Raw genomic sequence first — 17,738 nt, 5'->3', positions numbered from 1 at the left:
GAGCACTCTGGTTTCTGCGTGTTTAGATCCCTGCTGTGGTCATTTTCTCAAAGACTAAGACTCCAGGCACCCAACTGTGCCCCTAACCCTTGGGCCACAGTAAAGACTTTTTCTTTTAAATAAACCCTTCTAAGAGTTACTAGGGCATATTTTATAGGCTGGATGAGGTTTCAGCAGGTGAGTCTAGACTCAGCATCTGGGTCCCGGCTAACAAACAAGCCCCAGAAACCAGAGGGTGTGGCCAAGGTGGGCCAGCTGCTCCCTCCAAGTGTACTTTCCCCTTGACAATAATGATGATAGTAATATTGTTAATTTTTGAAATCACAATGTAATTGCACCATCTCTTCTCTTTCTTTCCTCCCTTCAATCCCTCCTCTGGAATTCCCCTTTGCTCTTTCTCAACTTCATTGTTTCTTGAATCGTTTTTACATTTGTATCTATATCCCCAATTCGTTATCGGTACCAAATGGTCTCTTTCTCAGTCTGTGATAGCAACAGGAGTGACCTGCACGCAACCCACGTCGCACTCCTTGCTGCCCTACCAGGCACTCCCCCCACCACTCAGTCTCTTGGAAGACACCCTCATCCAGAACTACGTAACAAAATGACTTTCCTCACACCACAATCAACACAGGCTGCCCGCTGGAACACAAATATGCGGTTTCTAGTGTCTTCAGGTCTACAGAGGGGTTAGTCCTCAACAAAGAGACCTTCTCAAGGTGACCTCTGCAAGAGTCCTTTGAGAGCTTACTGAACCAGGAGATGGATTTCTTCTCCAGTGCTATCTTTCTGTGCAGGTCACATCACTCTCAGACCAAAGCCCTGACTTTGAAAGGACTCAGGGCAGCTGCCCATGTGGTGTGATGGCGGTGATTGTATTCTCATCTTGCCCTATGCTCACACTGTCTCTTCCTGTCCCCTGCCTCAGCACAGAAGCCAGGACAGAAGCTGTGAATTGTCGTGCAGCCTGCTCTGTATCACCGGTCTGGTTTTCTAAACAGTTTTAGGCTTTCCAGACACTTCTGTATTAGTTCCCGGATTTATCTTCCCCAACTTCTTCCCCTCCAGATACAGTGTCTCCTTTGCTGCACAAAGGGCTTCCATTCTCCCTCAGTTCCACCTGTCACGATTTCTCCACAGCATTTGCTGCCATCACCTCTGCCGGCCCCCTTTCCTCTCTCCTGTGTCCTTTCTGGTTCGCTGTCTAAGACATTTGTAAGGCGGCCTCTGCCACTGTGAAGGCTGACACAACCTGAGAAGCCCCTGCTTTCTGATTGAGAAATTCTGCCCATTAAGAATTTTCGCTGAAAGGACTTTTTGTAAAGAAGTAAAAGTCTTGTCAGTGTTCACAATCAAACAACTTATGCAGACACAGGGAAGCCAATAAAATATGCAAATATTTGATGCCCTGAGACTTCCAGATATCACCTGGGGTGTTTCCTCAAGATAAGAAATCGCAAACTAGAGCTGCCGCTGAAGGGAAACTACCTCCTCAACAGGCTAAATTCCTCGCATAGTATCATCTCTCTGTTTCAAATTTTCCCATATTTTCTTGTCAATCATACACCCAAGCATTTTCCATGGAATCACAATGGCTTACTCTCCCTTGGTCACGTCACCACACATTCTTTGAGAATCTGTTCTTCAGACAACATTCCAGTAGAGTCATCTGTGTCACTATTCCTGTTATGCAGGAAGAAAGTACCAAGTTTTATCCAGTTGTGCATCCCTATTGGCTAGTTCACTTCCTGATGCATGTGGGCTGAGTTCAGTTCATTGTATTTTCAAATTTTTTTTTCTTTATCTTTTGCAAGACACATGCTTGCCCTTTGCATTGAGGTTTGAAAATGGAATGTCTGTCTCATACATGAGGAGAGGTGTTGGCTTCCAAGGAAAAGACTGATATATGAACAGCATAGTTTGTATGACATAGTTGCTTGAAGTTCAGGAAAAATTTGGATTCAAAATAGGGCATAACTGCTCAGGGGGCAGGGCCAAAAAGGATGCTGGAAAGTCCAAATCAGACATTACTGCTTGAGTTTGTCAGGGCAAAGAATAAAGAGGGGAAGCTGCATGGGAAAGGTCAGAGTGGAGCCACATTGGGTCATCATCCTATGTAAGTCCGTCTTAAGTGTTAAAAACAAAAGAGTAGAAATGCATGTTGGGTTGTCAGGGAAAAGCAAGTGATCATCCAGACTTGAGAAGAACAGGAGATCAACATCCAATCCAAGAGACCAAGGGATCCTGGTTTCTGAAGGACCACAGAAGAACTTCCTTACTGTTTCTGCTTTCAAATGTGGTACTTAAATAAATTCTATCTGGTTCATTCAGGACACATTTTCCTGTATTTCCATTTTATAATCTCTGTCCATCAAGGTTTGGGAAGAGTAACAGAAATTAGGGAGACAGAGGAGCAGTCAACTCCCCTTACCCCTAGAAGGCACCCAGAAGAAGCAGGCTGACCTAGGCACTAGGGAAGGGGTGTGTCACCGCTGTGTTTTAAAAACTGTTAGTGGATATTCTCATTACTGATTTGAAAATGTTCATTAACTCAAAATGGGTATGTGTCCTGTGCAACAGTCTTGCAGTCCTCCAGAGTTTATAATCTAGGGGTGGGAAAGGATGGTCTTTTCTGATAAACGATGAAGGGATGGAGGGAGACGATAAACTCATGCTTTATCTTTGGCGTGAGTTATATGTGCTCACTCTATTGCACTGACATCACGTGTTCACTGACATCATGTGATCCTCCCAATACTTATGTGGGATGAAGGTGTAAAACCATGACTCGCAAAGGTTATCCACAGCCCAGAGAATGTCAGCTAACCCTCTCAGTTGCAAAAAGAGAGCCATTCTTGTTAGTTGAAGCAAAGAGTTGATCATTCAACTTTAGCTCCTCCAGAAAGCCAGAGAAATAAGCTTATGTTTGAGTTTCCCAAGCCTGCTTCTGGAAGCTCACACATGATGTGATTCCCTTGAACCAAACCACCACCTACTCTCATGCTTTTTTTATTTATGAGTCTGATTGGTAAACTCTAGACCAGATGTCAGCAATATTTTAACCTCTCCCCCCAAATAAGGATGCAACTTTAGTCGACTTTCTGTTAATGGAGCAAATCTATGAGGTCATCAACTTATGCAGAGAAAAGCTTATTTTGCTCTCGCTTTATTGGTCTTTGGTTGATGGGTCCCATTGCTTGTGGACCTGTGGCAGCACATTATGGTGAGAGTCCATAGGAAGTGAAGCAGCTCACCTCACGGCCAGCCATAAAGAGAGGCAGAGGAAAGAGCCTCTTCAAACACATGCCACCAGCGACATAAGGTCTCCCACCAGGTTCAACATTTTAAAGGTTCCACCACCTCCCAATAGAGCCAGGCTGTGGACTAAACTTTAGCATGCAGACATTTGACAGACATTCCAGATCCAAAATACAGCAGGCAGGAATAGTAATAGACATATTACTATTTTAATAGTACATTTAATAGACATATTTAATAGTACAAGACATCAAGACATCTATTTAGAGGTTGTTAGGCAGCCTCAATAACAAGATCAACAAGAAGTACGATTCCCACACTGATTTCTCTTCCAGTCTGTTGCCACAGGACAAAATGCCTTCTTGCTCTCTGCCTCCAACCCCAACTCTGATAAGGAAGGGCTGAGTTTAGCAACTCCTTCACAGTAGGAGCTGTGTCCCTGACCACAGTCCACACAGACTGCGAGCTGCAGGTCTGGCCACAATGCTTTCACCTTTTCAATAACTTGGAAATCCTAAAGGTTACTAGTGGCTCACCACATACACGAAATTTTCTCAGAAATTCTGACGATGGCCTCTCCTTGTCTACCACTGCCGCCACTCATGTCTGTGCTCTTCACTTGGCCCTGGGTTCCTGTTACTTACCTGCCACTTATTCTCTTTATAAAAAGCGACTGAAATAAAATCAAGAGAAATTCACCCGCAAGTGTTTCTCATACTTTCATGTGTCTATTTTCCATGCTTAACACATCGTAATAAATACAATAAATCATCAGGAAAAATGTCCTCTCACTGTCTTCTGTGAGCGCCACGTCATGTGGTAGTCACGGACAGTCACTGGATAGAAAGCTTCCGAAAGTTATTCCAAAATTACATGGTCTAAGATTTGTCACTTTCTCAGTATGCATCTGCCCCTGCCTAGTGTTTATGAGAAGGCTACCCAAAGGCTGTGTGAACTCAGTGCTTACCCACAGCCCCCTCATCTCAGTATCTTGGCCCACTCCAAATTCCACTCCAGAATCATTACCAGCTGCCAAACATTTCCATGACTCTCTGATAAGAACTCCGTAAAGCGTGAGTAATGAGTCTTCATCAGTAGCAAGATGTGCAACTCGTGATGTAATTCACAGTTCAGTAGCTTTGGGACTTAAATCCTCACCTAGGTCTGGGTTAGGGTAATCTTTCCCTTTTCCCTGATTTCTTCTTTCACATGCAGGTTTCTTCTGGCATAGAATTTTCCAGTCATAGGGAAAGGTTCTATTTCTTGACTTTGGCACCTCTTTGCCATAGTGTGGGTTTTCCACCTTGAGGTTGTCCAGCTTGAGGAACATGACTTGGGCTTATCTTCTGGATAACCTCACTTGCCTCACATCTCTGTGGAGGAGAATCCAGGATGTGCACCTAAACCTTAGCTTTGCATGTCTATACCTACACACGGTACAGTGACTTCTTCCTGTTTGGAACATTGCCCTAGTTACATCCAACACAGACTCAAATTCATCACCCTGATGAGGCCTCTAAGACAGTGGTTCTCAGCCTGTGTGTCTTGACCCCTTTGGGATCAAACAACCTTTTCACGGGGGTCTCCCAAGACCATCGGAAAACATGGATATTTACATTATGCTTCATAACAGTAGCAAAATTACAGTTATGAAGTAGCAATGAAAATAATTTCATGGTTGGGGTCACTACAGTATGAGGAACTGTCTTGAAGGGTCATAGCATCAGGAATGTTGAGAACTGCTGTTCTGTGCTCTCCTAAGAACTTTTGTCTTGGTGAACTTTAGTGTTAGAGGTCCCAACAACCTCTGCTTTCCAGCTATTTTCTCCTATCTGTGATTAGGTCTTTATTTTTAGTGGACTGGTCACATTAAGGACTTTCCAGCCTTCCAAGAGTTCTCAACATTTCACATACACCAGAGTAACGATGATTTCAATGTTTGCTACAAATCAATAATCTCTTGATCTCAAGTTTCTCTAACACTTCATAGTTTACAAAAAAAAATACTATTTGGGTAATCTCATTTAATTCTTGCATGGATAATCTGTCATGGAATTTCATATGTGGGGATACAACAGCTCAGAGAACTGTACTGACCTGTGCAAAATCACAGAGCCCCAAATGAAGATGATACAGCTTATATCATACTGGTAAGCTACATGCTGTTCATCCTTGCAGCACAAAGTCAGCATCTCCCTCTACGTTCCCCCAACCCCTCGAAACAACTATCCCACCTCAGGACTCATGGGCACACGGGCATTACTTTCTTTAATGCCCCGCCATTATTAGTGACAAACCTTTCTCTTGTTAATGCCTATCAGTGTGAATGTCTACTCAGAACACCAGGTTAATAAGATTTCTGAAGCTAGAACAGCAAAAACAAAAGGGAAAGTCTAAGTCAATTAGTGCTGCTTGGCATGCAATAAGGAGATGCTGGCAGCCTGTGGAACACTTCAACCTGTTCCTTCCAAACTCCACCTGCCTCCGTATGTCTTCTCCATCTTCTCTGCTTTCTAAGTTTGCATCAGTGGGTGTAAGACTCCACTGCTTATTTCTGATATTTTAAAAAGGAAAACTGTTCTCATGCCCTTAAGGCCGGCTCTCCTGCCTGTGGTGCCAAAGTTTGGGGGTGGGGGTAGGGGCAATGGCATATTTCCCTTACCCTTGCCACCCCACGATATACAAGTGAGGGAGCAAGGCAGCGCTTCTGCTCTTACTCCTACAGACCCAGTTCAGCTGGGCCCCCGCCAACAGGGTAAGCTCTAGCATGCTGCCCAGGCAAGGGACCATGACTGCTCTCTCTTGCGCTGCAGTTGGTAAGGGTCAGGACCAGCTCTCTCCACTGCTGCTGGAGCGGGAAGTGCTAACCACTCTCGTGACCTCAGGGCTAGCTCTCCAACCTGTCACACTGTTTTGTCGGGGAGGTTGCGAGGACACATGGTGGAAATGATGGGATGGGAAGATGAGTAGAATCAGGATGCATGATGGGAAAGCCACGAAGAATCAATATAAAGGGAAAACCTTGTTTTCAACATAACCACTCCAAGTTTTTGAGTGGTTCTGAAAACTTTTGTTACAGCTCATAAAAGAATTAAGAAACTGGTGTAGGAGGTTCTTCTGTTCTTGTGTTGCTTTCATTGGTTAATGAATAAAGAAACTGTCTTGGCCTTTTGATAGGGCAGAACTTAGGTAGGCGGGGAAAACAGAACTGAATTCTGGGAGGAAGAAACCAGAGTCAGAGAGATGCCATGGATCCTCTGCCTGAGACAGACTCTGATTAGAACTCTTCCCAGTAAACCACTGCCATGTGGTGATATACAGATTTATAGAAATGGGATAAATCAAGATGTAAGAGTCAGCCAATAAGAGGCTAGAGCAGATGGGCCAAGCAGTGTTTTAATTAATACAATTTCTGTGTGGTCATTTCAGGTGTAAGCTAGCCAGGAGGCTGGGACGAACAAGTGGACCCTCCTCCCTGCAACAAGACACACCATGAATTTTAGTTGTATCCCATTGTGTTGGGACATTAACCATCAAGATAAAAGTATTTAGCTGTTGGGGGAATTTTTTTCTAAAAGCTCAGCAAAGGTGAGAGATAAATCTCAAAAATGTAGCTTCTCTGGTCCACAGTTTCAAAATTCCTATTTAGAGGTTCAAAACTCTATCTGAAGACTATTTTAAAATAATATAAGGGTTTTTTTTAAATTCAGTGACATAATATAAAATCACAGAAATAAAGAAGGAACTTTACAAACTCTTAAAAGTTGATAACTTCTTGGTCATCTTTGAAGATGGGCATTTTGTTATGTGGCAGTCTATCTAGTAAAGTTTAATTTTTGCACAATGAACAACTAAGAACAAATAATTAATAGTAATGTTAACAGTAATGGAACAATTACAACAGTATTCTAGAAAAATTAAAAAATATGGACTTTCCCTCTTGAAATGTCTTACTGTATATTGTACTGCTCTGACTGGCTATCTCTCTACACACACACACATCTGTTTTTTTTTTGTTTTGTTTTTTTTTTTTGTTTGTTTTTTTTTTTTTGAGCGAGACAGGGTTTCTCTGTATAACCCTGGCTGTCCTGGAACTCACTTTGTAGACACTTAAAGATAATAAAATATCTCGGGCAGAATGATTAGAGCAACAGTATTGGGGAACTGAAAGTCATTCATTCTGTTTAGGATGTAGGGCTTTACCAGCAGAGGTCAAAGGTGGGTAGACATATTGAGAGAGGAGTCTGGAAAGAGAGGCCGAAGATAGACCAGAAAGCCACAAATATAACTTAGAGATGGTGTATGATGTAGAAGTGGACATCACCAAGGCAATCATTTAAATAAAAGTACTTAATTATTTTCCCCTGAGATAAAGCATTGTCCAAGCTTCCTCCATGATGGGCAGTATCCAGCATTTCCACACATTCTGCCTTGTTTCTGCTGTTGTTACTACAAGTGCTCTTTTCTAACTCTTCTCTCCTAAGGTCATCTTGAGGTCTCAGGTTGGCTGTCTTAGCTTTCTCTAGTACTTTGCTAGTCAGCAAGGCAAAGAACAAATAAGAAAAGCAGGAGCAGAGTACACTCTTGAAAGTTAGCCCCACGTTACAGATCTTTTCTAGGTGCCCCACTCTAAATTTTGACTCCTAATTCCATGAATTTAACTTGGTCTTATGATCATAACTTCTGTGAGGGATGTCAGGAAATGTACATTCTTACCTATTCAAGATGGCTTTCCATAATAAAATCACATTTCTGATCATAAAGAAGGAGAAAGGGATTTTTGTAGCAACTGCTAGCTCACCACACCAGTTTAACACTGTGGTCGTTTGTCCACATTCATCAAGTTAAAAAGCTGCAGGCTTGCAATACATGGAGATCATTGTGTTGAGGTACATGTATTCCTTGCACACTCTTTAGCTGTAGAAGGTTTAAAGCATTATTATTATAACTTCATGTGTATGCATGTTTTGCTAATGTGTATGTCTGTATACCATGTGTTAGCCTAGTACCTTCAGAGGCTAGAAGATGGCATCAGGTCTCCTGGAGATGGAGTTACAAACAATTGCAAGCCACCACATGGGTGCTGGGAACTGAATCCAAGCCTTCTGGAAGAACAAGGAGTACTCTTAACTGCTAAGACATCTCTCTAGTCCCTAGCTATACAATCATATTCTCTCTCTCTCTCTCTCTCTCTCTCTCTCTCTCTCTCTCTCTCTCTCAGAATCATAAAGGGATGTTTAACATTATCATTATTTTTATTTTATGTCTGTTGAGATGTTCACGTATTTTTGTCCTTCTCTTATTGCAATGTGATGTGTGTGTGTTAAATCATCTTTGCATCTCTAGTATAAATGCCTCTTGATCTTAATGAATCTTTCTTTTAATGTACTAATAATTCCATTCACCACGTTAGTGATAATTTTTTCTTGTGTTCATCCAGAATAAGGACCTGTAATTGTCTTTCCTTATAGTATCTTTGACTCTGGTATGGGATAATGCTGACTTTATATATAATTTTGGAAGTTTTCTTTCCCAGTTGATTTTCTTGAAAAGTTGAGAAGCATCGAGGTTATTTCTTTAAATGTTCAATATGATTCATTATCTGTCTCTGAACATCTCTCTGATGAGATTATTTTTATTACTGATTCAGTCACATTACTCATGATTTGTATATGCACACTTTCCATTTCTTCATGATTCAGCCTGGATAAATTAGTTCTTGGAGTTGAAGCATTTGTTTCTGCCATGTTACCCAACTGGTTGTAAGTATAATCATTTCACAGTGTTTATCATCTGTTGTATTTCTGTGGTTCCTTTTGTAATGGCATCTCTTTCACAGCTGGTCTTCTTTGTCTGAATCTATTAGTTTAGTTAAAGATTCGACTTTTTTTTTGCTTAAATCTATTTTAAAAACTCAGTTTTATTGAATTTTTTCTTTTTGAGGTTTCAATGTTTTATTCAAGTTTTATTTTAAGTGATGTTAATTACAATATTTGAAGGGGAGGAGTTAATTCCACACAAAACAGAAAAGTCTATAATATAGCCACTAAACTACTAAAAAATAGAGTGGAGTGACTATAACAAAAGTCAGTTTAGATCCCTAGTGTTGTCATGGTGTAACTGCAATCACCTACCTAGCTCAGAGCTGGAGATACAGGAAGCTATTCCATACTCTGGTGCAACAGCAATAATAATAATAATGAATTGAAGAAGAGGAGGAGGATGAAGAAGAAGAGAGAAGAGGAGAAAAGAGAGGAGAGGGAAGAGGAGGGCAGGGGAGAGGAGAGGAGAAACAAAGAAAAGAAAACCATACCACCACGCAAGGAAAAATTAAGTCCTGAATGACTATCTGCATATAACCACCCTCTCTACTCTAAAATGGCACAAAAGAAGTTGCTAACCACACCCTGAAGACTACTCTTAGTATAAAACAAGTAACTGATGGGCTAGGATGGGAACAGGGCATGGAGGTCTGTCTACAACAGTTCCTTTCACATAGGCGTGCTCATGCTTGCTTCTCAGCAGTTAGAACCAGAACACCAAGGCTGCGCAGTAAGTAACAATCTCACCTGTGGACTCGATACAGATTCACACGGGGTCAGCACACTCCCAGCTTCCACTTGCAGGCTGCCATCTCTGGAGGGTCACCACAACTCACATCTACAGCTAAAAGGACCTTTCTGGAATGGGGTTTCCTTCTATTGCCTTTCTGGTCTATACTTATTCCCACTCTGATCCTTATCATTTCCTTATCTCTAGTTCTTTGGGGGTCTATTGTTCAATTAAAATCATTCTTTTAAATATAGGCATTTATAGCTATAAATTTGCCTCTTATTGACAGAGACCCACAATGGAGCACTGGACAGAAATCTCAAGGTCCAAATCAGGAGCAGAAGGAGAGAGAGCACAAGCAAGGAACTCAGGACCGCGAGGGGTGCACCCGCACACTGAGACAATGGGGATGTTCTATCGGGAACTCACCAAGGCCAGCTGGCCTGGGTCTGAAAAAGCCTGGGTTAAAACCGGTCTCGCTGAACATAGTGGACAATGAGGACTACTGAGACCTCAAGAACAATGGCAATGGGTTTTTGATCCTACTGTACCTATTGGTTTCGTGGGAGCCTAGGCAGTTTCGTGGATGCTCACCTTACTAGACCTGGATGGAGGTGGGTGGTCCTTGGACTTCCCACAGGGCAGGGAACCCTGATTGCTCTTTGGGCTGACGAGGGAGGGGGACTTGATTGGGGGAGGGGGAGGGAAAGGGGAGGCGGCGGTGGGGAAGAGACAGAAATCTTTAATAAATAAATAAAATAAAAAAAATATAAAAAAATAAATTCCACTACAATCCTCTCAAAAAAATTTGCCTCTTATTAATTGAATTGCTTTTGCTATATCCTGTAATTATGTTTCTATTTTCATTTGCCTCAAGATTTTTAAAATTTCCTTTCTGATTTCTTCTTTGACCCATTTGGATTTCCATGAATATATCCTTCAATTTGCACACACTTGTCTACTTTCCATTTCTCCTCCTGATAATTCACTCTAATATGATACCATTATGGCTAGAATTACAAGATCTCTGATTTCCGTCTCTTAAATTGAGAAAGTCTTCTTTTGTGCCTAATATCTAATATACAGTCTATCTTATATTTTCCTGCTGGAGATGAAACGGCTTGTGAAACTGGCATTGTGTCCAGACTCTGGACCCCTAAAGATCACCAAGAGAACAAATCCAATGCAAAAGCGAAGAGTCTCTTTTTTATTATTCTTGCATGCTGGGGCTGACCATCCTATACAAAGGCAAGATGCACACACTGAGAAGGAGGTGGAGGCTTCTTTCAAGTCTTACTAAGTGAAGTGCAATTACCCATGTCTATGAAGCCAGGGTCTGGAGTTCATGCCCAGTGAGGAGGAGGAAAGTAGTTACAGCACCCAGGGTTAAAGCAGCATAACAGAGGCCTCTTTTACTACAGACAATGCAGCACCACCTCCTTGTCCACAGGTCCATGGGGTAGAAGTTACTGATACCCCAGCGACAAAATCTGTCAGTGTCCTCTGCCCAACACACACCAAGGAACAATGGTGGCAGGGTCCTGTGGCTCAAACTGATATTCTCAACTTTTCTTGGTTCCTCGTCGATTGCAAACGTCTCAAGTATGCTTTCTCCAGTGTCTCTCTCCCTTACTCTCTGGTTTTCTACCATCTTCCTGGAAGTACTTATCTAGATCTTTCAGCCCTCTGAAGAACATTTTCCTTTGTTGAGAGCTGGCTACTATTAATGACTTTTTTTTTTTTTAAGGAAAGTGAAAACAACAACTTCTACCCTGTCATCTTGTTAGTGTTACTTCCCTTGAATTTTAAATAAGAAAACAGAAGCCATTTAGTAACAATGTAAGAGATACCATCTTCATACTCATTTTGGGCGGGGGGAACCCCATAAATTTTAACTTTCTATACTTCTTTTACAAGTACCTATGTCTTTGGTGTGTATGAAATAAACTCTTTCAGGGTAGAGACTGTGGTTTATACAAACAGTAACTACAAATATTAAATGCTGAAAATGTCACAAACTATGACTTGTTCTCAACGTCCCGTTGAGTCCTCACAGTGACCCTGGGAGAAACTTCTTTCTTCTTATTTGCACAGACTGGCATTTAGTAAGAAATCCACAATTAACTGATTAAGCAAAGGATTCGGTTGATAACTGGAAGCAAAAGTAAATCCCAACTTGAATACACACCAAATCATGGGAACTTTCTACCAACTATATTGTGCCTCCTGAAGAATAAAATAAACTTAAATCTGAGGGGAATGCACCAGATGAACGCAAATAAAGTAATCCCACGCTAGCTCCAAATAGGACATAATAAGGGGTTCTTTATTTAAGGGGGGCTCACAGATCACAACGGGGAACAGGAACGGAATCCCAAAGCCACGCCCAACCTGGTCCAGCCTCTCAAAGGCCATTGACTGAAGGAGGTTCCCCATCAAATATCTTGCTGTGTATTCCAGACTGGACTTTCCATCCTCCTGCCTCTGCTTCCTGAGTATTAGGATTATAAACCTATATTGCCACATCTGGCCCTCTCCCACCTCCCTAATCTCTCAAATGCTCTAGATCAGCTAGAAGAAATAGGTGCATCTTAAAAGAAATTTAACAAATATCTGCTTAAATAAGTTAACTTGAACTTTTGGGCTAGTCATCTTTTCGTCACTATAACAAATGGTCAATTTAAATTAACTTAAAAGAAAAGGTTGCTTTGGTTCACTTTCTCAGAGGTTTCAGCCCTTGTTCTGTTGGCCCCATCACTTTGGAGCTGGTGCCCAGCCAGTCTATCACAGCAAGAGCGCATGACAAAGCAAAAACATTCACTTTGTGGCAGGAAAGTGGAAAAAAAAAAAAAGTGAGGGCTACAATCCCACCATCCCCCTGTGCTAGATAGTCTTGTGTCAACTTGACACAGGCTAGAGACATCTGGGAGGAGAGAACCACAATTAAGAAAATGCCTCCCTAAAATGAAGCTGTAGGCAAGTCTGTAAGGCATTTTCTTAATTAGTGATTGGTGGAGAGGGCCAAGCCCATTGTGTGTAGGATAATCCCTGGTTTGGTGGGCCTAAGTTCTCTAAGAAAGCAGGCTGTGCAAGTAATGAAGAGCAAGCTAGTAAACATGGCCTCTGCATCAGCTCCTGCCTCCAGTTTCCTGCCCTGTTTGAGTTCCTGTCCTGACTTCCTTAGACAACAAACAGTGGTATGGACGTGTAAACCAAAACCCTTTCCTTCCCAACTTTATTTTTGGTCATGGTGTTTCATCATAGCAATAGAAACCCTAAGACACCCTTCAACTGGACACACCCTCATGGCTTCAGACTCTCCCATGAGGCCCCATTATCTCCTAAAAGTTCCACCCATAGCATTATTACGGGGAAAGAGCATTTAACTCATGGATCTTTGGGGAGCCATTCACAATCCATACCTTAAAACTTAAAAAGCTCCAATGTGAATCTGAATTCATTAAAGCTACTTGCATCAACTTTTTTTGAGTTCTTTTCTTTCTACACCTACTTTATCCTTTACTTTCCCTCCGTCATAGTCCCTTGTTCCTTTTCCCCACGCTCACATGGCTGCTGAGAAGAACCGATGTTACTGAGGTAGGCGTGGTGCACATTGTTCTTACTCACTTGAGAATTTCTGGCAGTACTCTCCAGAGGAGCATGGCTTATTGTAACTTGGGAGAGGTTCCTGACTTAGGTCTCTGGTGGCAACAGTCAGTTCAGACCAGAACCTCTTGTAACATGTGAATCTAGACGCAATTGTCTGCATGTCTAGACTTAGATTAGTTTGGAATTGTATTGCTTTTTTTTTCTCCAGACTCCTGGAAATTTTATTCCTCTTCCAGAAAAATTCCTGTTGAATATTACATGAGTTATGTTTTTACTTGACACTAGACTAGTGTGGAAGTCTGCCAAGGTAAGAGGAAGTTCTGCTTTTGATGTAGTCTAAGACCAGCTGCCTTGGCTCCTATTATAAATGTCTTCCAATTATAAGCTTATGGCTTATGTGCAACTCAGAACGCATCCTACATCTTCCTCATGTCTTACAGAAGGTACTGTATCCTATGCATAGAGAGGTTGTAGCAGGTAATTAGTAATGATGCAATTGCTCTTCTCGTGGGTAGATAATTGTGGTTTATGAAGTATGTCTTACAAATGTATACTTAAGAACTAAACCAACTTTGGAAAATGGAAAAATTACAGGCCCCCAGGGAGCTATTTCATGTTACCAGTAAGAACAAAATAATCCCCAGGGTAAGATGTATATTTTTACAAGAGAATTTTACTATTTGGTGATAAATTCCTATTTATGAGGATACTCATGCTCCTTATATTTCATTATTTTGGGAAAAAAGAAATAAAGGCCCTGTATGAGAATTTTTTATTAACATGTCTTTATATTGACCACTCAGGGTCAGTATGCAGTATGTCTGTTCAATGTGTAGCTTCAATTTTTTTATTATAACATCTAGAATCTTTTGTTTATAATACTAGCTTCAGTATTAGAAGATTCATATCCTGTTATATATCTAGTCTTCCCTCCTTAGTTTCAGTGCTCTCACTTTTTCTTGAACTCTGGACCCACACAGACAAGTTTGAACCCATACTGAACTTCCAACTTTACAGACACTTCAGACTTGCAGAAGGAATTAGGCCCCTTGCCTGAAAAGATGGACACACCTGGACATGACTTGGATAAACTGAGAACTGAGTTAGGGAAGCTGCATAAGCCAGATGGGTTCAGGTAGCTAGGAGAGCTGGGTTCAGATGTTGCTTCACAGATGTTGCTTCACGACAACAGAATGAGCCAACAGCAATAGGCTTGCTTGGCACTTACCTTTACACTAACAACATGGCTGCCCTTTTCTTTATACTTCCAATCTCAGGCAGAGTTCTACTATGAAATAACTCTTCTGTGAAGATGTATCTTTGCCAAGGCACCTCCTGATTGGTTTTATAAAAGAGCTGACTGGCCAATAGATGGGCAGGAATTGATTAGGCAGGAGAACCAGACTAGGAGGATGCTGGGAAGAAGGGTGGGGGTCTCAGAGGGCACCAGCCAGAAGCAGAGGAAGCAGGAGATGAGCCACATGCAACGGGTAGAACACAGATCAAATATGTGTTAATAAGATGTAAAAGCTAGTTAGTAACAAACCTAAGCTATAGACTGATTTAGAATTAATATTAAGTCTCTGCGTGATTATTTGGAGAGCTGGCAGTCCTGATGAAAAACTCTGCCTACAGAGTTCTCCCTATAACTATCAGAGAGAAATGATTCTAGGAGTAGGATTTCCATTTTAGCTAACTTGTACTAGTACAAGACCACCACATTTCTTCATTTATCACCTTGGCATCAATACAAAAATCTTTAATTAGATTTAACTTTCAACTCACTACCATAGTGGACTGGTGCTTATTCTCAATGAGGCAGGTGTCTCCTAAGTAAACAAGGCCATGTTAGTTTTCCCTCCAGATAAGAAACATGAACCTTACCCGTCTTCAGATGGTGTTTTTTTTCCTTTTACCTGAGTTATAGCCATTCTTTGATATCCTGTAACTTATACTGTAAACTATAAATTTAGTTCCATTCACTTCATGTTATATTAGATGCAACCAAATTGGAGAGTTGAAGGAAAGTAGCAATTAATACTCATACATAAGCATAGTCAGATTGAAATAATGAAACTATGCTAATAATAACAAATCTTCACGTCCAAAATTGACTTTAGTGTATTGGGTGGTATTTTGAACTTCTCCCTTTTTTCTACTCTCATCTCATTGGTAATGTTTCACAGAGCTGGTTTCATCTCATCTTGAAGACTTGACTTAAATCATCTTTTTTCTTCCTAATTTATAGTAGCTAACTTAATTTTTTCTTTTAACATTCTGATGTTCTTCTTTCAAGATGTATATTTGTGTGTGTGTGATTTTTATTTTTTTAGATGGGGTCTCACTGTGTAACTGACTGGCCTGGAACTCCCTTTATAGGTCAGGTGATCTTGAACTCATAGCAATTCACCTATCATATTTTAGGGTTAGTTAAATACATGACAGCAAGAATACAGTATGGATACTGATTCCACTCTAAGGCATTTTTCCATGGAGTAAGCCATGCTATCAATACCCAAGATACAAATCTACTGTGTCCCCCTGGCTGGCAGCGAACTCACTATATAGCCCATGCTGTCTGGAACTAGCAGAGATCCCTCTGTGCCTGTGAGTTCTGGGTTATAGCAGTGTGCCACCACACCTGTTAAAGAAGATGGGTTTAAGTGGGAAGACTTGGAAATTGCTTTTTTTAAGGGAGCCATTTTAGGGTTGGCAAGAGACTTGGCTCTAGAGGGGTTTCCAGGTGTCCAAGGGGATGTCCCCAGCTAGGTCCTTGGGCAGCAGAGGAGAGGGTGCCTAAACTGGCCTTCTCTGATGAATATTTCGCATATCACCAGAGAACCTTCATCTTGCGTTGGATGGAGATAGAGACAGATACCCACATTGGAGCACTGGACTGAGCTCCCAAGGTCCAGATGAAGAGCAGAAGGAGGGAGAACATAAGCAAGGAAGTCAGGACCGCGAGGGGTGCATCCACCCACGGAGACGGTGGGACTGATCTAATAGGAGGTCACCAAGGCCAACTGGACTGGGACTGAATGAGCATGTGATCAAACTGGACTCTGTAAATGTGGCTGAGAATGAGGGCTGACTTAGAAGCCAAAGAAAATGGCACTGGGTTTTGATTCTACCTCATGTACTGGCTTTTGGGAGCCTAGTCTGTTTGGAGGCACACCTTCCTATACCTGGATGAAGTGGGGAGGGCCTTGGACTTCCCACAGGGCAGGGCACCCTGACTTCTCTTCAGAATGGAGAGGGAGGGGGAAGTGGGTAGAGTGGGAGGGAAATGGGAGGAGGTGGAAAATTTTAATAAATAAATAAATTATTAATTAATTAAAAGAATGAAACAAACGTAATTTGTTATAGCCTGAATAAAATAGAGACACACTATTTTTTAAGTTCCTGTAAATNTCTAGAGTTCCCTTAGCTTGACTGGAAGCCATAGTAATTCCCATGTTGAGAATTCCCACCAGACGGTGGGACTGATCTAATGGGAGCTCACCAAGGCCACTGGACTGGGACTGAACGAGCATGTGATCAAACCGGACTCTGTGAATGTGGCTGAGAATGAGGGCTGACTGAGAAGCCAATGATAATGGCACTGGGTTTTGATTCTACCTCATGTACTGGCTTTTTGGGAGCCTAGTCTGTTTGGAGGCTCACCTTCCTATACCTGGATGAAGTGGGGAGGGCCTTGGACTTCCCACAGGGCAGGGCACCCTGACTTCTCTTAGGACTGGAGAAGGAGGGGGGACTGGGTAGAGTGGGAGGGAAGTGGGAGGAGGTGGAAAATTTTAATAAATTAATTAATTAATAAAAGAATTAAACGTAATTTTTTATAACCTGAATAAAGTAGAGACACACTATTTTGAAATTCCTGTAAATTTATGAAGTTTAATAGCATTTATGCCACTATAGATATTTTAGTTTAGAAAAATTATATATTTATCCATAACAATGATCACTAATACATTCTTATTCATTTAGTTAATTATCATCAATGTTATGATTTAATGTGGATAAAATTGATATAATTGGTTATTTGACAATTGTTTATTTTAAAATATATTCTTGCAACTAAAATTTTAAACAATTTATGGTACACAGTTATGATAAAATGCTGAATTGGTAAAATATTTGAAACATGTATCAAGGAACTAGTCATTAGGGTAGAGAGTAAATACAGGGCATAAAGGCATCATTACATTCAAGACAAATATTGACTACATCCGCCTTGCTCTTTCTTAATAGTGAACCGCTCTTCAGATTTCTCTAGGAATGGTATTTCTCTTTCTTTGGGGCTACTGTATTTACCTACA

The sequence above is a fragment of the Alexandromys fortis genome, unplaced genomic scaffold, assembly GCF_014885135.2.
Source record: "Alexandromys fortis isolate MF-2015 unplaced genomic scaffold, M_Fortis_MF-2015_v1.1 scaffold_346, whole genome shotgun sequence".
NCBI classification, from domain to species: Eukaryota; Metazoa; Chordata; class Mammalia; order Rodentia; family Cricetidae; genus Alexandromys; species Alexandromys fortis.
The sequence above is the reverse complement of the archived record's forward strand: the minus strand, read 5'-3'. Positions refer to the sequence as shown.